The following is a 24801-nucleotide window of genomic DNA, read 5'->3' on the forward strand; positions in this document are numbered from 1 at the left end:
CACATTAAAAAAGGACATCTTGTTTTTTGATTCTGCATGGTATATGACTGTAATTGTCTGTAGAAATGTATGTTTTTGAATACATCTTTTTTTTTTTAGTCTATGAGTAGTACTTGTTGATGTCACTTCATTTATAATTTCTTAAAATGTTATCTGGTACCAGACAGCTTAATTTGAGTACTCTCTGTGACCAGCAGAATAGGGGACTCGGGTAAAACATTCATGTTTTCAACAGAAATGGCAATTTCTAAATTCCATCTTGCAATACTTTAATGGCGGTGAATACACATTTTACTTTAGTAGACTGAATTTTGTTATCATTCTTGTCCATATTCTCTCCCTTAATCTCTTGTGTATTCTTCTTGTAAAAAAAAATCCAATGCTGTAAAAACGAGTGGACCCTTTAATAAAGCAAGTCATATTGAACTAGAGAGCCATACTCTTAAAAAAAAGGGGGGGAAAATGAAGGATGTGTTAGGAAAAAAAAAATTTACTACTCTTCATATTACTTTTCATGGAGTTACCTAGAAAAATGTTCTCTCATCATGAGACAAAATAGTTTGTTTTAGAAAGTGGAAAAAACACTAAAGAGCGGTGTACCAGGAAACTGCTCTACTAAATAATTGGTGAGGGTCATACAATAGTCAATAAACATGAAGGATATGTATTTACACTAATTTGTTTGGGAAGTGTGGTTGAGAGTAAAGGTATGTCTTTAATGATTGTTATGTAACTCAGTAATTACTCTTAAAGTGTTCCTCTTCCTGTAGAGAAATGATAGATGTAGAATGAAATTCCTGAGCTTGTTTTCTTATATACTGGGGAGATGTAGAAGAAGGGCAAAGCAGTGGATAAGCTCTAAATTTAGTGAAACTTGCTTCCCCTGCAAAGTTAAGCAACTTATCAGGAGAAGGGCTGCTCTGCTTCTGCTCGGTTTCCTTTCCAGTCTGAAGAAGCCCAGGGTAAAACAAGACACTGCAGCACCTGTGCAGGGTTGTGCGGTCAGTTCAAGGCAGTTGTCAGCACCACTGTGTCAGCTCTCCCCCAGGAACCAGCATGCCCAGGCAGTGGTGAAGTGGTGTAGGCAGGACACCAAGGCACAATGTTAGCATGGCTGTGGCCAATGATTTTAATGTCTTGGGACCAAACAAATGGAAGCCGACTGGATCCTTGTCTGTATTGGGGCTCATATCTTGATATCAGGAACAGGCTTTACTAACAGTAGAGATATTGTCAAAATTTTGTAGAGGGGGGGAAGTGTATAAAATTCCCTGGAATTATCCAGCTGTTTCACAACAGATAAATTGAGTAGATGAAATACAGACTTTTTTATTTAACACAATACATGTATTCTGTTAGTAAACCCTGATGTTGTATGTAAATTTTATTTCTAAACTCAAGTGTCTCAACAGAACTGTATGATGATTTGTGCAGACCAGTATCTGTTTAATTGCTATTTAATTGCAATCATTACTGACTGGGAGGTATTTTTAAATAATTTCTGAGTGGCTCATTTGCATTTTGAAGACTGTTTCATCAGCAAGTAAACTAGCTTCATAAATCCAAACTGAACCCATCAGAATCTTTTGCTGCATACAGCAGAATATACTAATTATTAAACTGGCTGCATGTAAGGAAAAGGTGACTAAAATTACTGGATAATTTGAGTTTGTCACTAAAGACACTGAACTACAGATCTACACCTATATATGCTAGACCTAAGTAGTTTCATATTTAGACTTTCTGTAAGGTAGAGTATCAAATTATTCTGCAGTGAATCAACATTAAACTACCTTCTAGTATATTTTCATAGATTTTTAGTACCACATAATGTCTTTATGATTTTAAAAATAAAAAAAGCTGCGATACTTTAATGCACTACTGTGTATGAATTATTCAACAGCAAGACAATTTCTCTTAAAAATTGTGATTTGGCAGGAAATATATAGGTCAGAAAAAATGACTAGGATATGAGGCTAATGTCAACAGTGGATGCTACAATGCATGAATTTTATGTATGTATTATCTTTTTTCTGCCTGATGCCTTGCATTCCCATTAACTTGATTATAATCCAGAAAAAGCACTCCCGAGTTTGCCAGTCTGATGCTTTGGGATTTTTAAGGTTATATGCAGAAATTTCAGTTGCAGCTGCTTTCTTTCAGAAGGCAGGTGGAAAAGGTGCTAATGATTCTCCACTTTCATTGAATTTATCTGATTTCAGTTGAGCAGTCTAAGAATTCAGTATTTAGTAAAAGTACCTCTCTGCAGTCTTTGTATGGCTGTATGTAGTAGGAAGGAAATAATCAGGTCAAATTTGATAATTTAAAACAGTAATAAATCATCCTGAGGTAACAGCACAAGAGGTAACAAAGGCTTTTCCCCTTAACTGCTGGTAATTCTAAACAACAAACAATATTTGATACCACAAGTGTACTTTGAAATGATAAATCATGGAATTCTTTTTGTGAAGTCTCTTTCATATTATGAAATTGTGAGTTGACATCTTCCCTTTCTTAATATAATTAAAAATATTCAGTGATTGTAATGAAGTTCTGACAAATGCCAATTAGATGAAATTGCTGTGTGATTCCCTGAACTAATTTAGCAAGCTCTACTTTAACAATACTTATTCAGGCATGAACTGCATGTAAACACAGCAAATACTGAACTACTTGTAAGGATAGAAAGTTGGTAGCTGCCAGTGGCCTTATCTTTGTAGCATAAATCAGTGGTCATTATATGAAGACCTGACTGATAAAAATGTATGTGAATAAATCTCATTTTTCCTGCACAGTGATAAGTCTTCAACATAAGAAGCAGAAACTGCTGAAAGCTCATTTAAGAAGTCAGTTTGAGTATTATGTAAATTGTTTGAATTCTGTCACACAGAGGATAGAATAAAATGTTTTCCATGTCCTGTGGAGTGCACACATCATTAGTTCCTGAATATCAAAAGACAGAGCACAAAAGCCACTGCTATGCTGTCATTTGGTTCAGGCTTCTAAGTGGTTGAATACAGCACAGTTTATGCATACACAACTGAGTTCAGCAACTTTAAGGAGGCTTTCGTTCCCAAGCCTCCTGTAGGGTTAGCTGCTGTGGGCTAAGCAGTATCTGCATAAAAAGTTTTCAGGATCAAAATTAGTTATCTACCTGGATTCCATGCGCTCCTCTGCTGTATGTGGAGTTTTGTCTGTTGCTTTTCTACAGATGATTAAATACCATTTTAAAAGCTGATGTTGACACTTAAATTTCCACATCCTGTTTACCTTTCTGGGGATCACAGAAATAATAATAAAAAGATCAAGGGCCTGTGACAGCTATAAATGCCCATAGAATCATATGCAGACATCCATAGTATTCTTGCAATTTTGATTTGGGTGACTGAAGTCCAAAAATTGCCTCATTTCTTTCACATTTTACCTTTCCAAGTTAAATGTATGTTCATTTTACAAAAAACCACACATTGATCTATCACACCTAAGGCATTTTCCAGGAGATTTGCAAAATCTTCTTGGTTTCTAATATAGATCAGTAGTCTGAGTTAATTTCAAAAAGAAGGCAATGTGCCAGGAAGTAATTTGCAGGACTGAACAAGTGTTGATTTATTGATGAAAATAATAAAAAAATGCAATTACTTGCTGTTCATGGACTCATTTGTTTCCTTTTTTTTTGTTTTTTTAAATTTGGTAATACACTGAATGTTGGTGACTGAGATCTGTGAGACTTGCTGACTTTTTTTTTTTTCTCAGCCACCAGTTCCAGGAGTTTTGTGATGGGCAGAAACATACAATTCATACATGGGAAACCATGAAAGAAACCATGAAAGGCATCCCAGAAGTATTGAAGTACTTGAACTTCTAGACTGAATGATTCATTTAACTATCATATCTGCTTCAATAACACTCTCTTCTTTTCAAAAGCTTATTTTATGAATTTTCTCATGGGAGAAAAAGCCTAGAACCTGCTGGAGCCTTTCGTAGAATTCATCTTTTGCTAGTCTCTTGCACAAGTGTTGGCGCAGTGACATTTCTGTGCTGCAGGCAGAATGCTGAAACAGCAGGTAGGGTTCACAGCTGCTTCCCAACACTTTTTGTGAATCACCCAAGAAATTTCTGCTTTGCAAAACCACAAAGAGCAAGAATGTTACTGATCCCGATCTTGTACAGTTGACAGATGCAGGAGAGGAAGCTGGTGAACTGAAACAAAGTTTTTAAAAAAAGGAAGAGTCCAAGGGAACAGACAAGAGACCTTCAATGGAAATGTGCTTCAGAAAATGTTAACTCTGATCTCAGACGTGATTATAGCATGGAGCTATGATTATAGCATGAGAATAAGCAATTGGGAAGAAATGGAGAAACGGACAACAAACAGGTTCACATGGTAGACAATCATATTCTTAGTGCAAGCAAACTATATTCTAAATGGATTTTAGTGCTTTGCATGTTATTCTGGAATTGCAGTTCAAGTCAACTGGCCAGAATGTTCTAATGCACATTACAATATGTGCTTTAAAAAAGCACAGTATTGAGGGGGTTGGCAAATCTTCACGGTAGAAGTGAAAGAGATGAGATACTCCTATAAAGAACTTTTCCCTACATTTTCTATTCTAAGACAGGTAATTCTTGGTGTTGGTGTTGCTTGCATATCCAAGTCTGTTTCCACTCATACTATTTTTTCCACTCACACTTTTCTTTTTTTCTTTTTTGGTCAAAAGGAATGGATTAAATATGGGCACTTGTATAATTTTCTATAAGGGATGGAGCTCCTTCATAAAGACTTATATGAGGATGAGCTATGCATAGTGGCTTGTTTGTTAGCGCTTTGATAGTGAAGATTACTGTCATTTAATGGTTCCTTTTTATTTATTGTAGAACCTGAACTGGTGATTTAAAAATGTACTTGCTTAAAGGGCTTACTTTGCTACCTGTCATACCATATAAACATTACTAATTTGTTTCTTTGGTTCACTTTCATTTACTTGTTTTTGGAGTAATTTCATTTGGAGAACAAATAGGATGATGGATTTGGATATATTTTTTTTATATTATTAGGTTTAGTCACAAATACATATACCAAGAGATATTTACATCGCCAATAAGAGAAATGTGGAATATGAAAGTACATCCCTATCATAAGTTCAAACATAGCAGGCATAAGCTTTTCACCTATCATGTTGTGGTTTCTCATGACACTAAATAGTATGAATGTACACGATCCCTAATTTGGAATCCAAGAATCAGTGTCAGGTCTTGTTTCCACCAGTGAGCTTGACAATGAGTTTACAGTGTTGGTTTAGGGCAAAAATCATAACCATAGGTTATACCAATCCATACCAATACTAATAGGTTATACCATACCAATAGGTAGGAAGGGGTCTCCAAATAATGCATGCCCCACTCTCCACTCAGAGTAGGTATGGCTTTGAGAATTTGCTTCATAACTTTATGTACTGAGGTGAAGCTGACTGGACAGTATTTCCCTCCATACTTCTTGAAGCAGTGAGTAATTTTCTTATTTGCAATCATGCAGAACCTCCCTCTGCTTCTGTGATGTGTCAAAGTTGATAGAGGTAGCCTTGCAGCAGCAGGGAACCTCTCCCTCAACACACTGGGGTGCATCCCATCAGATCCTATGCCCTCCATAGCTCTGTCTTCTACTGAGGGTGCTACCTCTCTACCACTATTAGCCCTGGGGAACTGGAAGGCCAGAGGGCAGACCTTTCCAGTAAAAACTAAGGCATAAAGGCCTTTGAGTTGGTCTTTCATCATTAGGTGAAGTCACCTGTCTCACAGAATGACTGTATCCCTTGTCCTACTGAATGCTGCACCACACGCTCTTTAGTCTGTCTTTTGTTGCCTGACTAATTTGGATGTAAAAAAATCTCTCTTCACCCAAACCACCTCCCTCACTTTTTTCCAATTCCAACTGTGCTATAATTTTCTTAACTCCATTCCTGCCTACAGTACAACATTTCTAAATCTGTCATGAATAGTGTGCCCCTGCCCATCTTCTGGGTACTTCATTTTGTCTTTTAAACTCAGATAGGACGTCATGGTTTATGCCTGCTGGCCTTCTGCTATGCTTGCTTTGCTTTCTTCGTGTCTGAATGCATAGAGAAAGGTTCCCTTGGAAATCAAGTAGCATTGCTGGGCCTCTACTTTCCAAAGTTGTTGGCAGTGGGATCCTGCTAAGGAGATCCCTAGACAATTGAAAATCAGTTCATATGAAATACAGGGGTTTAATTCCATTATTTATAGCTATCCTTGCTTATTTTCTTCAAGAGTTTAAACTTCATAGTTTCATAGTCATTGCAGCCCAGGCTGCCATTGGCCTTCACATCCTTGACTATTTCTTCTGTCCTGTGATAAACAGACCCAGTGGAGCATTGCCCTAGTCAGTGCATCAAGAGAAGGTCATAAAATGCAGAAACCTTCTGCATTGTTCATGCCCAAGCTTATTTCCTTCTCAGTGAGTATCATGTTGGTTGAAGTTCTCCATAAGTACCAGCCATGAACATGAGGTTTTTTTTCTGCTGTCCAAAAAAGCCTTTATCTGGTTCATCTTGATCATGTGGTTCATAGCAGGCACCTACAGCAATGTCCCACCTGCCAAGTCTGATCCAAGGTAGCCCTTATCCTATTTCAGCCAGTCTTTAACACAGCCCAACTGTTCCTCCTCATCTTTTCAGGAATATAATTATTTTACACCATGCAGATATAAGATTAAATTAAAACTGTAGAAAGTTGAGGGATAAAAAAGATGAAACCAAATTCAGCTCACTCATTTGCATGCAATAATCCTCAAATTTACTAAACTTAATTCCACATTTGTTCTAATCTGGAGAAAAGTACAAATTGCATAGTATTTTTTTATGTGAACGCAGTAGATTATTATTTTCATAAGTAACCTTCAGTTTTCCAGGCTTTTCTGGATCAGAATAGAAGAGCACAAAATTGTGATTGAACAATATCACATTGGGTAGTCAACATTTTAATATCAGTATAAACCAGTAAAGTGGTGATGTCATTCTTGTACAGTAGGGAAACCAGTGAGGGATTCTGATAACATTTATGCTTTATAAAGCATCCCACAGTGAATGAGAGGTACAGTTTTAAGCAGAGAGAAAAGCAGGCTACAAAGCAACAGGAGATAGAACAGGCGTAGACAAGCTTAATCCCGTCATTTTTGTAGTGAAATCCATTGAGCAGAAACATTCATTTTGGTGAAGGGCTATGTCTACTTTTCCAAGTTAAATGCAGAGCAAGCTGAAGTATGAATCTTTTTTAGGGAGGCAAAAGACTGTACTAGATAGTTTAGGAACCTAATTACACATTAAGTCTAGTAGAGATCAGAGCACAATTAAAAAAACCAAACCACTTTACCTTGCCTCAACAGTGGGGTTTAATAATACCTTTATTCTTGCTTTCTTACAGATTAATTAAACTGTTTTTTGTTGAATACAGAGGATCTTCATTGTTGTTGGTAGAGGGAATTTGTTTTTCTGGATTGACACAGTTAATTCAAGATTTCTTACTGTGATTTTTTTTTTTTCCCCCTAAACAGCATATATGGGGTGTTTACTGTGTTACATTTTGTAATTTCTCATTGAAACCTGAAAGAGATAAAAGCAAGCCAGAGGTGCAGTCTAGCAAAACTAATGTGCTCTGAGGAAAAACCAGGGAATACTTCGTAAGTATTTTAGGAATCTCTGAAGTGCTATATATGTAAGAACAACTGATGAAAATCAAAATGAGTACATTTTGCTATTACACTGTTGTGGTTAATATAAGATTAATATTTCAATGTTGAGGGAAAGTCATAAAGAACATAAGTTAAAATATTTATTTTCTGGGGAAAAAGAGGGAAATGCAGAACAAAAGACAATTATTCTAAAGACAATGCAGGCCAAACCAACTGAAGCAGACACTTATTTATATGTTTCTTTCAAACACAGAATTTTGTTAACAAAATCTGCTTTGATTCTGTTACTTGTACAAAAAGAATTTCTAAAACTTGGGATTAACACTGTGAATAAAAAAAAATTAAAGCATAACAGTTTCCAAGGAACAATCCCACAGAGCACAGAAGTCTATTTCTTCCAAGGAAAGGTGTTTGGATTTCTAAACTATTTCAATTTCAAATTCAGTCTCTTGTGTGCTTAAGATAAATAACAAAAATAAGCTTAATCTTCTACCACTTTTGGAAGTAATGCCAGGACTTCAGATTTTGCCAAAATGGCAAGTTTTCCGTTCTGCCAGAACAATAAATAACTTAAATATCTGGAGCTTGATCAAAAAGTGGAGTGGCATTAGTTATGTATTTTCAGTAGGAAACTTGAAGGATAACAGTATGTCTCTAGTTTTTGCCATTTAATCAGTCTTCAGGGAATGATCCTTGATGCTTGGTTTAAGTCTGTGAACCCTGTTACAAAGCTTAAAAAATTGAAACTTTTGAATGAAGGAAGAGTTAACTTTGGGTTCTATTCCAGTTTAGGCTTGAGTTGTTGACTGGCTTCTTGAACAAACATTTTTAAGAAAACTAAGGAATGGAACTTAATGCAAATGAGTAGGGGGGTACTAACTAAAAGACAGTTTAAATTTTGTATATGTATACATAATGTATACAAACAATTTCATATAAATTGTTCTGTAGAAATTGAAGAAATTTTTGGTTTGGATATGATGGTTTTCAATTCTAAATGTAGCATTTTTCTCTAAACTAGGATACCGATTAGCTTATTGGTCTAGGACAATGTGTAAAAAGGACCTTAGTGCTAGTAGTGCCTCATGAGGATGACTGCGTGGTACAGTGTCTTTTTTGTGTTCTGCAATTCTAGACACAAAGGTCTTAATCAGAGGCTACACTTGCACCCTTGCAAAAGCCAAACTAAGAAGGGTGTAATATTCAACAGTTTTCCAAAAATATTTTGAGCAGCCGATGTGGCCTGAAAATATAACTTAAAGGTTGCAGTTAGGGCTAATATCCCAGAATTACTTGATATAATATATAGGCTCAAAAGTGAATATTCTCACTTCTGGAAAGGCCATTAACAAGAGTGAAGTGAGTGGTATGCTTTTCAAAACTACGACATTATTTTCATTTTTTATATAAATTACTTACTAAAGGGAAATTATAGCTCCTTTCCCAGAGGATACTTAAAAAACTTGATGAGGATAAAAACCCTGTTCTGTGACTGTATTTATTGCTTCTAGTGACTGGCTACTTCTTTGAGTTTTTTTGTGGGGGCATTTTTTTTGGGGGGATGGGATTTTTTTTGTTTGAGTTTTTTCTTTTTCACCATATGTGCATAAACAGTATCTATATAGTACTGTCATTTTAAAATTCTTCCTTAAATTTATTGGCATATTTTTTTTCCTCATATTCAAAGGATGAATCAACCCTAATAAGACTGCTCTCAAAATAAGTTTAACACATGGCAACAGAATTTCAGAGAGTAGTTAAAAAGAAAATACAATAGAGTGTGAGCAAGTTCAAAGTTAAAACACAAGACACACTGAATCAAATGAACAAATGATAAGATGGCAATGTATTTTGAAGGGGTTGGTTTGTTTGTTTGTTTGCTTTGGGGTTTTTTTGCAAAAATCATCCAACAAAATTACTTTTTGTACTGGAAACCATGTAGTTGAAGCAGATGTGTTAAAAACAGTATCAACAGCTAGCAAGCTTTCCTCAAACAAATGTGTAGGAGCTGGCTGAAGTGCTATGGCTATTCAGTCTGCTCCATTATTTCACCCAATTTCCTGACAGAAAATTCTGGTGTTCACAGCAGGTAAATCTATTTCTACCTGGCATAACTAAGATATGTGGCCAGTCTAACTACCCTCATTACCCCAAAACATCAATAAGGAACCTCTGTCCAAACCTACTGGAAAATTCAGTGTCACAAAAATTTAGAATAAAATTACCAAGCTGCAACAATAACCTTGTAATACTGGGAAGATAACATAAAAGCATTAGGTGTGACAATTACTGTGGAAAATGTATCTTAATTTGGTGTACCAATATATCATTTTATTAAGCCAACAAGTAGTGCAAGAGGCTTGCAATACATGACCATGGGGAAAGGCAATAGCAGCCAGTGTAATGTCTGCAGATGATTCATTTTCCAGACTGCTGCCTTATTAGTAGTCAGGTGCTGAAGCTGAGACTTTCAGACAGTTGTTGGAAATGCTGAAATTAGTTCACTAATCCTCAACATTGCATTCCTCTGCTCTCCCTTTTACTGGTGTTTTCATTAAAGATGCAGGTATATAACCTGGCAATGTATTCCAAATTCATGTGAGGGAATAAAGCGCTCAGTGTTTAATACCTCATTGGTGAAGTATGGGGTCAGGAGGTTTAGAGGAAAGGAAACTGTCTGTTGCAGGTTGCTTTTCAGTTACCATTTTATGAAAAGATTAAGCAAGTATTCACTTCACTAATGCCAGTTCAAAGAGATTGTTCATGATTTAAGTCAGAGATAGCCTTCCTATTTTCACATTCCAGATATTGGCAAAAAAATTTTAATTTTGTTTTGATCGAGGATTTTCTACCAGCCAGCCAACCCTTTTCCTGCTCCTTTATGTTTTGGCCACATCCATGTCTGGGCTCTTGTTTCTAGGTGATGATCAGTATTGCCCCCTTGGCAGTATGTTAAATGAAAGGGGTTCAGAAGAAAAATTCAGTACTGGCATTGGAAATGGTAATTGCAGGATAAGGCACCTTTTGGATTATCTGATTGTGACTACAAGCTCATCTTTATAGTATTGTATTTGGGCTTGAATTCACTGATTACTTTTTTCTGGTTTGGATGTGATTTTAGTGCATATGAATATGCATATTGCATTTTAATGTGCCTATATTACAGTTGCAAATATGATGTAAATTTATATCCAGCTAACTTCTCTGTGGTGACCATTTCCAAGTCCTATTTTATCTGCATGTTGCATTTATGCCACCTGTTCCCTGCAGATATCTCTGGTTGCCTTCTTAGTTCAAGGGAGAATTGTTTATTACTGCTTTACATCAGCACAGCATACCTAATGCTTTCTACCAAACACACCAGTTCACATAGCTCTGTCACACACAGGAATAAATTTATCTCACAGGATGTGCCCTCTCTTGTCTTTCACTGATTTGTGGGAGGGAAGGGAAATAGGATCACAGGTGCTTTCCATCTTGGTTTAAGGCAATCATGTTTGGTGAGCAAGAAGATGCTTATTACTGCGAGGTTTTGTTGCACATCCAGGGTGGATACATGTTTTCACACCTGAGTAGGACTGAACAATCGTAATACTGGTTATACACCACCTTTGAGAAGAAAGCAATTACTGAAATAAGTGCATGATCATCACATGCGTTTTCTAGAGCTAATTATGCAAAGAAACACTAAAAATAAAATCATTTTTATTCAATTTTCTGGTCATATGCCTCACTTCATAGTTATAACTATAGCCAGTAACATGAAAATAATCATTGCAGGAGACAATAGATTTAGCAACATTTTAAATTGAATAGCTTTAGAAATAAAATGCTGATGCTCTCTCCTTCTCAGCAGAACCAAAACCTCACTGTGCATTAATGGATGATGACATTCAGGCTGTTTCGAGGAATATATAATCAAAAGATAGGCTTCATGAGTCCCTGAAACTTACTTTAATGTCATGTCAGTGTTAAAAAGCTGACTGGCGAAAGTTTTTAAGATGAGTTAAGCTTGTTTCAGAGAATAGCTGTGGACCTCTGACCTCTGCTGCCTCAATGTCAAGGGTAGACGAGGTTTTCTATAAGAAAGCACTAATGCATGCAGAGTGTGTTATAGCCTAGCCTGTCTCTTCTAAGGGACTGAGATTCTAGTAATGTTTAAAGGATAGACGGTGTTTTGCTTCTCAGGATTGTTGTTTTAAATTATTCTCGGCACTCAAATTGTTCATGATTCACAACTGAAGCGACCAGAAGTGACTGCTGATATGTTTTGGTGGTTTTTTTTCAGTAAGAGCTCAAATCATTAGATAACCTGATATAATCCTATAAAACCAAATTCTAGTCTATTGTAAAAAATAACTGTGTATGAAGACTTCTATTAGTTGTTACTTACCATCAGTGAGTATCATAATGGGTTGCCATGAGAGTCATTCAGGTGAAAGTTATTAATACTGTTTCAAGTTCCTCATTTATTAAAACAATCATAATATATTTACCATATATTGCTCCTGTTTCAATTTATTTTCTTTTAGGCAGACATACAGCCAAAAGGTAATCTTTCTCATTTTATACTTTTTAAAATGTTTTGGTATGAGATGAAGGTGTGTAAGAACGGATTTGCAAGGAACAGTTTCGGAAGAAACAGAAATCCCTACTTTGAATATTCTAAAAAGGAGAAAAAAGCTCTGAGAACAGTAAAAACGTATTTCATACCTTATGATGGTCCTTGATTCCTCATCAGTTTTACCATATATTTTCGTTGTCATATACCAGTACCCCATTATATAAGGCCTGAACTATGACTTGAGTATATACCTGTCTGTTCTAAAGACCTTAAATCAGGATCCTCACCAGCTGTAGAACACTACAGAAGAAGTGCTCTAATGTGTGAATCCTGAGCTAAGGAAGAAGCCTAAATCCTGAAAATACTTGTCTTAAGACCCAATGTAAACAAATTAGCTTCTGATACAGGGCAGAGATGTTTTTGGTAATACTTAGTTCAGAAATACTTGACCTTCTCATTAATTCTAAAGGAAAAGTTGAAAGGAATGTATTTTCTGAAAAGGAAAACTGATAGAGGACATTTTCTCTTTTGAGAGAATCTACAATCTACTACCACTGCTGTTGACTGCTATCCTTGATACTTCTGTGTCAGAACTCCCCAGTACCATAGCAAAAAGACTTACTGTACTGAGGCAATTATGTAATAATCAATGGGACTGTTCATTGCACACACCACATTTATTAACTAGGTTATTTTTGCTACAGTAAAGCTGTGAATGTATTTGAAGGATAAAACAACCTGCATCAGTTTGCCAAGAAATAAAAGACCAGAAAGGAAAAGATTATTTAAGAGAAGTAATATGCACAGACATACTACTGAAAAGAACCAAATAGTGTGATAAACTGGGAAACCATGATAATACCTGGTTATGGACAGAGATCCTACAAGAGGATGAGCAGTTAAGGGTACAAATATTATCTGGATTGAATGATTAGTTGTAAACAATTTCTTGGGCTGTATGACAAGATAAAGATTAGATTAATGTTAATACCTTGATTTGTGATACATTGGTGATTGATCAGGAGGCATTTTCAAAGAGGTCTCAAATTTGTTGATTCTGAGGTTTGGCACCATATTTTAATTAATTCCCATGCTTCAGGGCCTTTGCTCCTCACCTGTTGGCACCAAAATATTTCATTTCTGTAACTTAATCTTTTTCCTGAGGTTTTCATTTGGCTGGTTGGTTTGGTTTGATATTATTTTCCTCTTTTTTCTACTTGAAGCCCTGGAGATTATTGACAGGTGAAAATGGGATGTGTGGTGCTTCTAGTGTTGTTGCAAAGCCTGTCAAGTGCTCAGCTATTTTTTGTGCTTGGGAAAGGAGAGCTAACAGTGGATGGGATGAACAGAAACTTGCAATACTGAAATTGTTTTCCTTTTCCTGCAACATGTCATCTTTTCCTTCCATCATGAAGAAATAATAAATAGAGACATTCCTTTAGGACTTTAGCCCTCAAATGGACATACCTGAACTTTTCTTCTTTCACCCTATGGCCTACTACATTTTCTGTCACTACTGATATTTGATGAGACTTCAGCTTGATCACAGGACGTGCTCTGTGCACTTTTCCAGGTTAAAGGCCATTGCACTGATACTTGTAATTGCAGACACCTAAAATCTTTCCTGAAGACCCTCCTGATTCTTTCTGCTGCTCAGATACATGGTGACTTCAGGTATTTTTTGGGTCATAGATGCTGTGACTGTGCTAATGGGGATGCTGGACCTTTTATAGCTCTGAGGGAAAACAAAGAGTCTGAATTCTTCCTTGAGGAATTTTTAAGAAGTTCTTGATTCAAATAGTCCACAGTGCATACTGTGGGATTGAATTTATCACCACCAAGAAATTTGGATTCTTAGGGATGAGCTGAAATGGAATCATTATGCCAATCATTCCTGTGTTATGTCTGAGTTACCGTAATGTGATTTTATTAAGTGGTTCACATAGGAATTAAATTCCGGAGTAAAGTTTCTGGCTTTAGCCAGAAATCTTTTATTTATTTGCTAGGTCACTGCTACTATATGTGCTACTATTATGCAAGAAGATTTCTCCAATGAAAATTCCTCAGACTAAAAACCATATTTTCTGCCTAATGGGCTCTAAATTATACATAAACTGTGCAATTTTCAGATGTGAGGCAAACTCTTCTGTCACAATATCTTGTAATGTGGAGGTTGTTTCCATTAAAGTGACAATTCTATACAGATGGACTACAATACTTTCAGTTTCAAAAGCATCCAGTTGTAGTGCTATCATATGCAGGGTAAGATTTAAAAAAATATTTCTGCTTGTCTTTATCTTGACTAACACTGATACACACTGCTAGAAAAGAATGGACTCTTCTATTAAAAACATTCAATTCTGGGTTTTATATTTAAAAAATGAAACATGGAATATCTTACAATTCAGTTTCATGAATTTATGCATTGTCTGCTTTTGTTATTTTTTTAATCCAGTAATTTGTTTACGTAACTGTGCCAGCATATGGCACCATGGGAAGGTATGTCCCTCTTCTACATTGGCACAAATGTAAAACTGCTGCTGGCAGCCATTGGCATTATTCCCCATTAAAGGATAAGGGGGATGGGCATTTCCGCTCAGATTTCAATTAAGTCTTGAAAAATCAAGCAACAACAAAATACTTATCCCATTCAAATTGAGAGATTATCTCTAGAAATTAGGCTTTTTTTCCTTTTTTTTTGCCCCAGAGGTAATTATAACAGACAGTAATCTGCTCCATTGGCAGATCGGTGATGGAAAAAGATACCTGACCATGGAGCAATGTAAATTGCTTCTGTGAGCATCTCTCTCAGGAATAATAGTTTTGTCTAGGGGGAAAAAAAAAAAAGGGAATTTTGATTTGGCCTCAGAATTTTATGTCTGTGACCCTGCCATGGCAAGCAGCACCCACATGCTGTGTTGTGGTGACATCCATAGACCACGTTAAATAACTGTGCTCTTTCTTTCTCTACTATACACTTTGTAAGTAAATCGGGACTTGGCCACAGTTTTCCCAGGGACTTCTTAGAAACTGCTTAATCTGTGCCATGCTGTTCTCAAATACAAATCTAAATAGGATTGTCATGATGCTGATACCACTCCTGATATTTGATTCAAGCAGTAATTCAGTATAGTTGCAGCAAAAAATATAATCTGAAGGGTGCCTTGCTCTCTTTGTGTAGGATAGAACTGGTTATGGGTGTCTGCTCTGTGAGTCAGCTGTGCAAAGACTTATGGAGGCAGCAATCTATTCTTTCTGCACATCATCCAAAAAAGGACTCCTAAGGGTCTAAGAAGGGAAAATGTAGTTAAAAGTCATTCTTTTCCCCCTGGCTATAGGCTCTGTTTTGGAAACTGATGCCAATTTCAGCATACTTTTTTTTCTCTGTGTTGATTCAGAGCACTGTGTACTCTTTTTATCTATCTCTGTGCAAGCTGAATTCACAAGAAACTGGTGAATTTTCAAAAGCATCCTGGCACTGAAACCCCTGTGGATATGTATTCTTTGGCCAATATTGGTCTTTAAATCATATTTTATCAAGTGCAATTTTAAAAGGCATTGCATTATGCTATTATTTTAATGAAATTCGAGCTATATGTAACAGTTCAAAACTGCAGGGAGGTGATCAAAAAAGAGTACAGAGTGTAAAATTCTACAACATATATTAATGTGGCATTTTTTTCAGATAATATGGTTCATTTCACATTACAGCCTTATCAGGCTTTTGTTGTTTTTTATTTTTATCTTCCTTTGATGCTGACACTTCACTTTTATGTGCTTATCCATCTATTCTTATTTGTATTTACAGCAGTTCACTACTTTTATTCTTAGGCATTTGCATCTGTTATTAATAGCAGATGGGATAGAGAGGAACATAATCGTGTGATTCAGCAGCAGTCATGTCTCTTTAATCAGCAGCATCTGACACAGCATGCATTTACTGCCTGATTGCACTGTCATGTTTGACACAAATGATGGATCACTGCTTCAGATAAGCTTAAAGTACTTGTTCATTGTATACAATACTAAATTATGCTTTTCTTACATCTACTCATCAAAAATTTCTGACCATAATTACAATTCAGCCAGTACCATCATGGTAATAAAAAGTCTAAATATTGATTACTTTATAGTCCATTCCTCCTAGCATGGCTGATGTATCAGTTTTACTTTGTAATGACAATCTCACATGAATCTACTGTTGTAAAATCCCACTCAAAAGAATTTGAAACCTAAAGAAGGCATTTTTCCTGACTGATACTGATATATGTAAATGATATTTTTTCCTTACACTAGATATGCTCATTTCATGATCAATTATTACAAAAAATTGCTTTAGTTGAATAAAAATTAGTTTTCTGTTCCCCCTGACTTTTCAGCTGCACCAAATTGTATTTGTCTGAGGTGTTTGAATTTCAGAAATGTTTATCGCTCTTGTATTTGGCTTCATTGTTGAAGTATAAAGTATTGTATTTCAAAGCACAGTTTGATTTCTTCTTTTTCAAGTGTACTTAAAAGCAAAAAGAAATCTCATGAACTTTAAAGTCTATGTCTATACCATGAAGTAAATCAGGTGGGAGTATATCTTGGGGCCCTGAGGACACATAGTGGGACATGGCTCCCACGGTGTACAGGTACACAGTCATGTCCCCCCACAGCAGAGCTGATTTGCTCATAAGCAGCTGCTGGGGAGATTGTTTCACCATCCACTCAGCTATGTCCAGGAAGGTGCATCTATATTGACAGGTTAAAAGGTGGTGCTGCCGGGGCAGTGGAACTTGGTCACCTAAGATGCTAAGTGGCTGCATTGGTCCCTGGAGCAGTTCTTCTCCTGGACAATACCATAGCACACTCTGGAAAATCCCCACACTGGGACCTGTTCCTGTCCTGGAGCCAAGGGAAGTGTGCAGCCTTGTTTTGTATGCACAACAGAGAGTAGACTCCAGGGGCAGGTTGCTTCAGTTCCTGGAGCAGTACTGGGACCAAACTCTAGCAAAGTGCATGTAAACAGCTTAGCAATACAGGTGTGTCTGTTAGTCTCTGAGCCAGCGCCACACACAAAAACTGTGCAAGCAATTAACAGATTCCTGCTGTGTATGACTGTAAAGGAAATGCAATAGAAAATTAATGTGCTACTTAAGATGCTGCAAAGATGATTCATTTAGCTCTTTCAGACAGAAATCCAAGGAACAGATACAGTCTCTTAAGACCTGCATGTACTTGAAGTTTTAATCATTTCAATGCTGTTCATTTGAACTCTTAAGATTAATATTTATAGTGGGGAAATGTATGATGGAACAGTTGCTTAGAGCATGGTGCTGATAACACCATGGTTGTGATTGGAAGGAATCCAAAAGGACCCAATTCAACTCTTAAGTAAATGGCTCATATGGGGACAGAACCCACAAATATCTTTTGAACCTGTGAATCATGGACAGAATCTGGAGACAGGAACACTTTGGTTTTAAGAGTGGTGACTGAAAAAAGATACTTAGCTTCTTAACTGTGAAGGTCTGTTTATTAAAAGGAAATTAAAATATAACAACCAGGTATGTGGGGTGAAGCAAATAGAAATGAAAGAAGTGAAATCAACTTCTGTTTCATTCTTTCACTCTTTTCTCAGGAGTTTCTAAGTTTGCGCTTGTCCTGCAGATAAAATCTGCTTGTTACCTCCCAATCTTTTTCTGCTCCCTGGAACCTGCTTCCAGTTGAGCCCGGTATTTTCCTGAGAACACTTCAGAAATCTCCTCATGCAGCAGTCTGCTGAATAGCCTCAGAGCTCTGAAACCATGAGCAAACAAATGAAACATGTTGTCTGTCACAAATCATTTACCAGGGGATGAGTTAACTTTGCAGAGGAGCACACATACTGTCTTAGAGTTTGATACACGTGCTGGAGCAGAAATGGCTGCTGCTCCAAAACTTTAAACCCTTGCTTTCTCTCCTTACCCAGGGCCCATCCTCTTTAGACACAGATGTCAGCAGGTGAAATAACATTTTAAATCTGCATAAGGAAGGACATGATAAATAGGAAGGAAGGCAGTCTAATTTGAAGTTACATCTTGTATGTGGGGATAAGGTGATAAGGACAAGCCTGAGTCATTTCCCACCTTTCGTTTATTAAAGGTGAGCTGGTGGTCTTGTAAGGAACCAGGGAAGAATTAGTGATGGTGGTGGGCTGATTCTGTTGAGGCTTTTAGGCCTTGATAGCCAAAAAAGATTAGAAGTGACAGTAGAGTTATTGTGCCATAATTGATTGTGATATATGCAATGGGTACTGGCAGAGGCCTTTTGAAAACAGTTTATTAGTTCAATAATACTTACTACTCTTGTTACAGCTTGTGCTTTTTTTAGGTGTATGATTTATAGAAGTTTCCATTAGAGCTGAAGAGTTTTGTGCAGTTGATTGAAGCAATAGTCAGACATTTCAATAACTAGCTTCAGGCAAGGCAAATGTGTAATTCCTGGAAATTCTTTTTTATGAAGGGACATTTTACACTGCACTTCTTTCCTACTCTTGGCTCAAGTGTTTTATATAAATTTTGCCCTGAGTGAATATATTGTTAATTTGACTACAGTAGGTACACTAATGCCATTGCACCTTGTGGCAGGACATGACAGACACCCCAAGGGTGAGGAAAGGTTAGAATTGATTGAACTCCTTTGAACTTAGTGCAAAATAAAGGAATTCTGTATCTATATAATTTTAAAAGCTACTTCAAGCCATAGAAATTACTAGAACATAGCAAATAATTATTAGTAACATTTGCTGTGTATTTTTCCCTATCTTTGACTATGATTAAGCATAGTCATAACTTCAAAAAGTAAAATAATGTGTTTGGGTTTTTTTAATATTTAAAGTACATGCAGCAGGATAAAGTGCGTATACTAAGATGACTATCCGGAGACTGTGTTTGTAGAAGAGATAGCTACTGGCTGAAGGTGGACACCTGGGGCTTATCTCAGTACCAGTGAATTTAATGGTTCAGAGACCTCAGTACTGAGTCTTGATTTTACAATTAGAGTGATAGAATGGTCCCATGTGTGATTTGTCTCCAGTCAAATAATTCCTGGCACAGTTCAAAAGAGCACTTCAGAGGCAATTTGGAGGTTATAATCTTTTTTATCATGCTACTTAGCTTAAGGGCCATAAAAAAATAAGTTCTGGTATGATTATTTGTATATGTAGTCCTTGTAGGGTTGGAACGCTCTTAGCTAATTACTAATATTCTCCCATGCTTTCTGATTAGTATTATAACAAAACTTATCAGAGGATGAGGAATTAAAACAATGCCTCTACTGTATGAAGGACCTAATACATCTGAAAGACAGGTTTTGGGTGAGCAGCCATTAGAAGTGTAACATATAATGTCTAAGAAATGGACGTTGCTCTCTGTAGCAACTTGTGGGTTAAAGTGTTTGCAGGGCTTCACAAAAGAAACTTGTGCTCTAACTCTTGCATTCTAGGTCTTACATTTATAATAGATACCAAAAACTTGTGTCCAGTATGTCAGGGCATGTGGAAGACGAGTATCTGCTTCATTGAGTTTATATGATCAAGGATTGTTTTGTTGCTGAAGGGGAAGTGGTAAACAGAAGCACAGAGTCTGCACCTGAGGAGATGTGAGAAGCAGTGCCAAAGACCAAAAGTCTTAAGATACTAATTGAACTCCATCAAAAAATAAGCAGACAGAGCTTTGGAGAGGGCCACCTGGGTTTTGTGACTGGTAAGAAATGGAAAACTAGGAATGTGGGGATTTGGAATATTCACGGAAGCTTGAGTGACAATGCAATATTTATAAGGAATTTTTAGGGGAAGGGAGTTAGGGAGATACAAAGCCTGGGGCATGTATTGGAGGGTATGAAAGAGCTGATCTTATGCAAACTGGGTCTGGACAGTGAACTTGTGTGACAACCCTCTGCCAGATTACTGTAGGCTGTCCTGCTTTAATTTAAAAACTCTCATCACTCTCTCTGTATGATCTCATTCTCCATCCGGTGTGTGCAATTCCACCTACTGGGTGAACTGGCCTGAGGGCAGCAGGTGCCAGCTCTTAGGGCCAGACTTTTGGGGCGTAGGTGCCCAGTACTACGGTGTGAGCAACTGAGGGGCTGGGAGTCTTCCAGCTGCTGTGGGGGAGCAGTGTGTGTCCTGAAAACCAGCTACTAGAGGGACTAGAAGAAGCAAGGGGCTCAGCACTGATGGCTTGAGTGGGACCATGGATCACAGCCTGTGTGCCTGGTGCTGGCTGCAGGAGCAGCGAATATCTGTATTACCTGCAAAACAGGTGTTCATGCATCTTTGCCAGAAAACTCCAAGATGAACTTGCCAGCAGCTAGGAGGCCCTAGATTTGGGAAGGGATGTCAGGTGGATGGAAGGTCTGTGCAGGTATTTGAGGGTAGCAGCAGCTGTGGAATGCCTTTAGGACAGGTGTGTATCTGTTGGCAGTGACCACTGGGGACCTGTGGGATGAGAGAGTGTCATGTGTGAGTGAGATCCTGTCTCTGTCAGCTCAAGAGGAGGAGGGGATGAAGCTATCTGTGTTTCTGTCCTGGTAGCATCAGAGTGGGCTGTGATGCCTTCCTTCTCTGTGGCAGGCCCTGGTTGTTTTTTTGTTTATGCCTGGGGAATAGGAGCTTGGGTGTTGCTGCTGGTTGGATCTGCAAATGGGAAAGCAGCAGCTGCATCCATTGGTCCTGTCAAGAGGAACCCCTAAGTCATGGAGCTGCTGGAGGTAGCAGCAGCTTATAGCATCCCTGTATGTTTCATGTACTGTAAAAGAGGAAGTGGGAGAAAAACAATATTCGGTCATTCTGGTTAAAACCACTCTTTGAAAATGGGAAGGTTAGAAATTATCTGTTTCTGATCACTACTTTGATAAAAGCTGTGGAGTCCAATCTGTAACCAGAAGATAGATTTCATTTTTTGGAGTGACTGAAGACCTTGTTTGTTTGTAAAAATCATGAAATTAAGCTACACTGAATTCTAAAAGGTCTGTTGTATTCTGAAGAGCATTCAATAATAGTGTAAGCTTTTATAAGCTTGGTTTTATTGTTTGTTTGTTTTAAAGGTCCAAATATTATTATTTTAGTGTTATTCTGTAATATAATGGGTTTAATATTGAAAATGTAATCATTAAGGTAATCTGTATGCTGGCCAAGATTGTGTAGCAGCCTCCTGAAGAGCTGACACTTTGAGCGTTTGAACTTCTCAGTGTCAGTCATCTGTTCAGCAAAGAATGCCACTGCCTGACTGACAGTTCTCCTATCAGCATGGGACTGACCATGCAGCTCTTTAAACATGTTGTGACAGAAACAATCTGAGCCAGCTTCAGCAGGGTTAGCACATTAAATTACTGATGTCAAACCTCAACAGTGCCTGCTGAAGAAAATATAATGCTCTTGTATGACCCACACACTGAGGGAGAAAATAAAGGAATATATCTTTGCTCCTGCTATTCTCATGGTGATAAGCAATTACAAATTTGTGAATATAGAGTTAAGAGAAGATCCTTTTATCTCAGAGGCATAAACTGCAATATTAAAGTACACTGCTGCTTCACTAAGTGAGTGAAACACATTTTTTCAATATTAAGTGTTATTGATGTAAAACTTTTTAAGGAGGAGCTCTGGGCTAATTTAGGCCTCTTGCTATTTAACAGGCATGCTGGCCCTCTGATTTAATTTGTAGAGGGCCGGTCTCCTGGCAGTACAGAACAGGCTGTAGCAGTAAACTGAAGGGCAAACTGCTTTCAGGAGAGACTCAGAAGAGACTCATACACCTGTGAGACAAGGTCTGAGAATACAGGTGTAAAATTAGTTAAACTTGAATTTCTCCAACTGTATTGATATCTCACCTAAAACAGTTTCCTTAAGGGAAGAAAAAAGGTGAGGGAATGGACAGACCCTAATCTCAAACAAACCAGAGAAAAAACCCCAAAGAGAGGAAATACAAGAGTTTGGCTAATTTGCAATCCAAAGCGAGCCATGTGGTTTTGACATTCACAGGGGTGTAATAGCCAAAGAAGGTGCCCTGAGGTGAACTTCAGCATTTGTCTGTGGAGGTGTGAATCTTCTGAAAACACTTGCATGAGATGGGCTTCCTTTTGATTAGAGCTAGATCCTCTAGAGGAGTCATGAGTACAAATTAGGGTTTGGGTTATGTTGTTGAAGAATTTTTGGATCCTAAACTTCAGGCAGAGTATGAGGAAAAATGAATATCTCTATATGAAAATTAAGCCATATGCTGTTGGGATAAAGAGCTACTATAGCCCCCTGAGAAAGCACAGCATATATTTAACACTTTTGAAGAGGATTGACACAAATGAGTTCAGCTGGGATGCAGAATCTTCCAAATGATGAAAAGTTTTATTTCTAAAATGTGATCAAGATTTGCTCTTTTATTTCAAATGGAAACGACTTTACCTGTGCTGTTCTACTATCCTACAGAATATAATATTTAGTGAAATTCACTCCCTGGTATGTATGCTGGAACCTATTTGAAATGTTCTTCTCTAATAGCTGTTAGTTATCTCTATTGTGTCTGAAGCTGAGTTGGTCCTGCCTTAAGAATTTTACACCAAAACGTGTAGGGGAGGCTGCAAAACTAGGTAAGCTTTAGTGCCCCACATTTCTGGTTGTCTCTCGTTTCTTCCTGTGCTACCTCTGCATTTACTTATGCCATGTGACAGTGATTTGGCAGGAAGAACTGCAATTATCTTTATCCCAATAAAGGCTAAATTACTAAGGCAGTAAAACTGAATTCACTCAAGCTCAAGAATGACTTGAAATTACGGGACTTGACTTCCTGGAAGAGTCTTTCTTTGGATAAGTTAAATTTTGTAGTTTTGGAATTTCTTTTTATTTTTTAAGTCTTTTATTAAAAAATTAAGTAAAATACACATTTTGTTGGTATCCCAGTTGCATTATGACACTGTTAGAGCATTCTTGTCAGCCTATCCAAAGGCATAGGTATAAAAACAGCTGGTTTCTGCATTATGTGGGGCAAGTGAAGAAGAAAGATTGCAGGCTGCCTATATGGGGCAATTGCATAAGGAAGTATGACTTTAATAGCATTAGTATGACTTTAAAATCAATCTCAGAGTTAACTAGTGAATTTTATCTCTAGAAAAGGTGTTTTTTCATTAGGTTTTTTTTTTGGTTTTTTGTTTGTTTGTTTGTTTTTTTCTTCATGATGGTTGGCAGTACTATCTTAATCCTATTCCAAAGCAACCAGGAAACTACAGCGCTCAATCCAAGTAACGTTCTTTCTTGTGACAGAGTAGAATAGCAATAAAACCTGTCTGATGTTAAACTGTGCCATGAAACAAGCAGTATTCCTTTGCAGAGCAGTCCTGGTTTGGTTAAGGGTTTCTGCTAAGAATTTTTGCAGGAGGACCTCCAGTCTATCTCTATAGGTACATTTCTTTTTTCAGCCAGGTTCAGTGCAAACAATAGAAATGAGAGTCTGAACTTATCCTTCTCTGTTTGAGAATGTTATAAACTGCAGGGGTAGCTGCAGAGAAGAAAAGGGAGTTGTAGCTACAAGCTGGTGCTTCTAAGAAAAAGATGCTTTCATTTCAAACACAATTCATATTGTACAAAGAGCAGGGTTATACTGTGAACTCCAGAAACTGCATTGATAAGGATTTTTTTAAAAAATTTCGTCTTAATAACTAAATAGTAAGTTTTATGTTGCTTCCATGTTCATAAAATTTACATTTGAACCACTTATAGTACCAGAAATTTCAATATTTCCCTGTATAAATATACTGCAATGTAAAGGAAATTGCCATGTAGAAGACTTTATATAAATAAAAATAGGTAGTTAAAATTAAGCATTTAATCAAACCAAGGCAAAGGTCATTCATTCTTTATACATTTCCTGCTGCTGGTTTTGGGGGAATAATATGAATATATGGATATAAAAGACTGTTCTCAAACCTTGTGTAAGATTTCAACTGTGAAAGGCTCTTATTTATTAAAAATTCTGGAATTGTACCTATGACTGTTGTTGTAACTAGCTGTAGTACCCCCAGTAGCATGTAATTTAGCTAGACACCTTGTAAAATTTTATTACCTTTTCCAAAAAGCATATGTAATTACACATAGACTTCTCTTTTTGATCATAGCTTGTTCCTTCCATATAATTACTTGGGGTCTAGCCTCAGTTTTGTTAATTTTCCTTAGTGAGAGAGATCTTTTAGTTTTTGTCTCTTTATTCCTGGCTTTGCTGCAATCAAATTAGGGATGTTTAAGGTGATTCTCTGAGGAATCAAAAGCAGGGTAATACCATGTGCTGATCAGAAATGGCACAACAAGAAATCTGCTTTATCTTGTGTCATGGGGAAATCTATTGATGTAAAGAGGAAAAAAAGTATCTCTGCTCCAGGCAGCTCCATTTTCCTGGCTGACAGAATGAGTCAGAACTAACTTTCTACACAACACCTTGCTATGGTTTAGCTCCAGCAAGCATAGCCATGCACTTGTTTGCTCACCCCAGTGGGATGGGGAGTGAGCAATAGTGTGAAA

At 37.2% G+C, this 24801-nt stretch overlaps 1 protein-coding gene across 2 annotated transcripts in view; it reads left to right on the top strand.

The window, feature by feature from the left end:
* Positions 1–24801, top strand: part of CSMD1 (CUB and Sushi multiple domains 1) — a 1108435-nt gene that overhangs the window by 507830 nt on the left and 575804 nt on the right. The gene's annotated exons all lie outside the window — the stretch shown is intronic.

Source organism: Catharus ustulatus, chromosome 3 (genome assembly GCF_009819885.2).
Source record: "Catharus ustulatus isolate bCatUst1 chromosome 3, bCatUst1.pri.v2, whole genome shotgun sequence".
In the NCBI taxonomy this organism is placed as follows: Eukaryota; Metazoa; Chordata; class Aves; order Passeriformes; family Turdidae; genus Catharus; species Catharus ustulatus.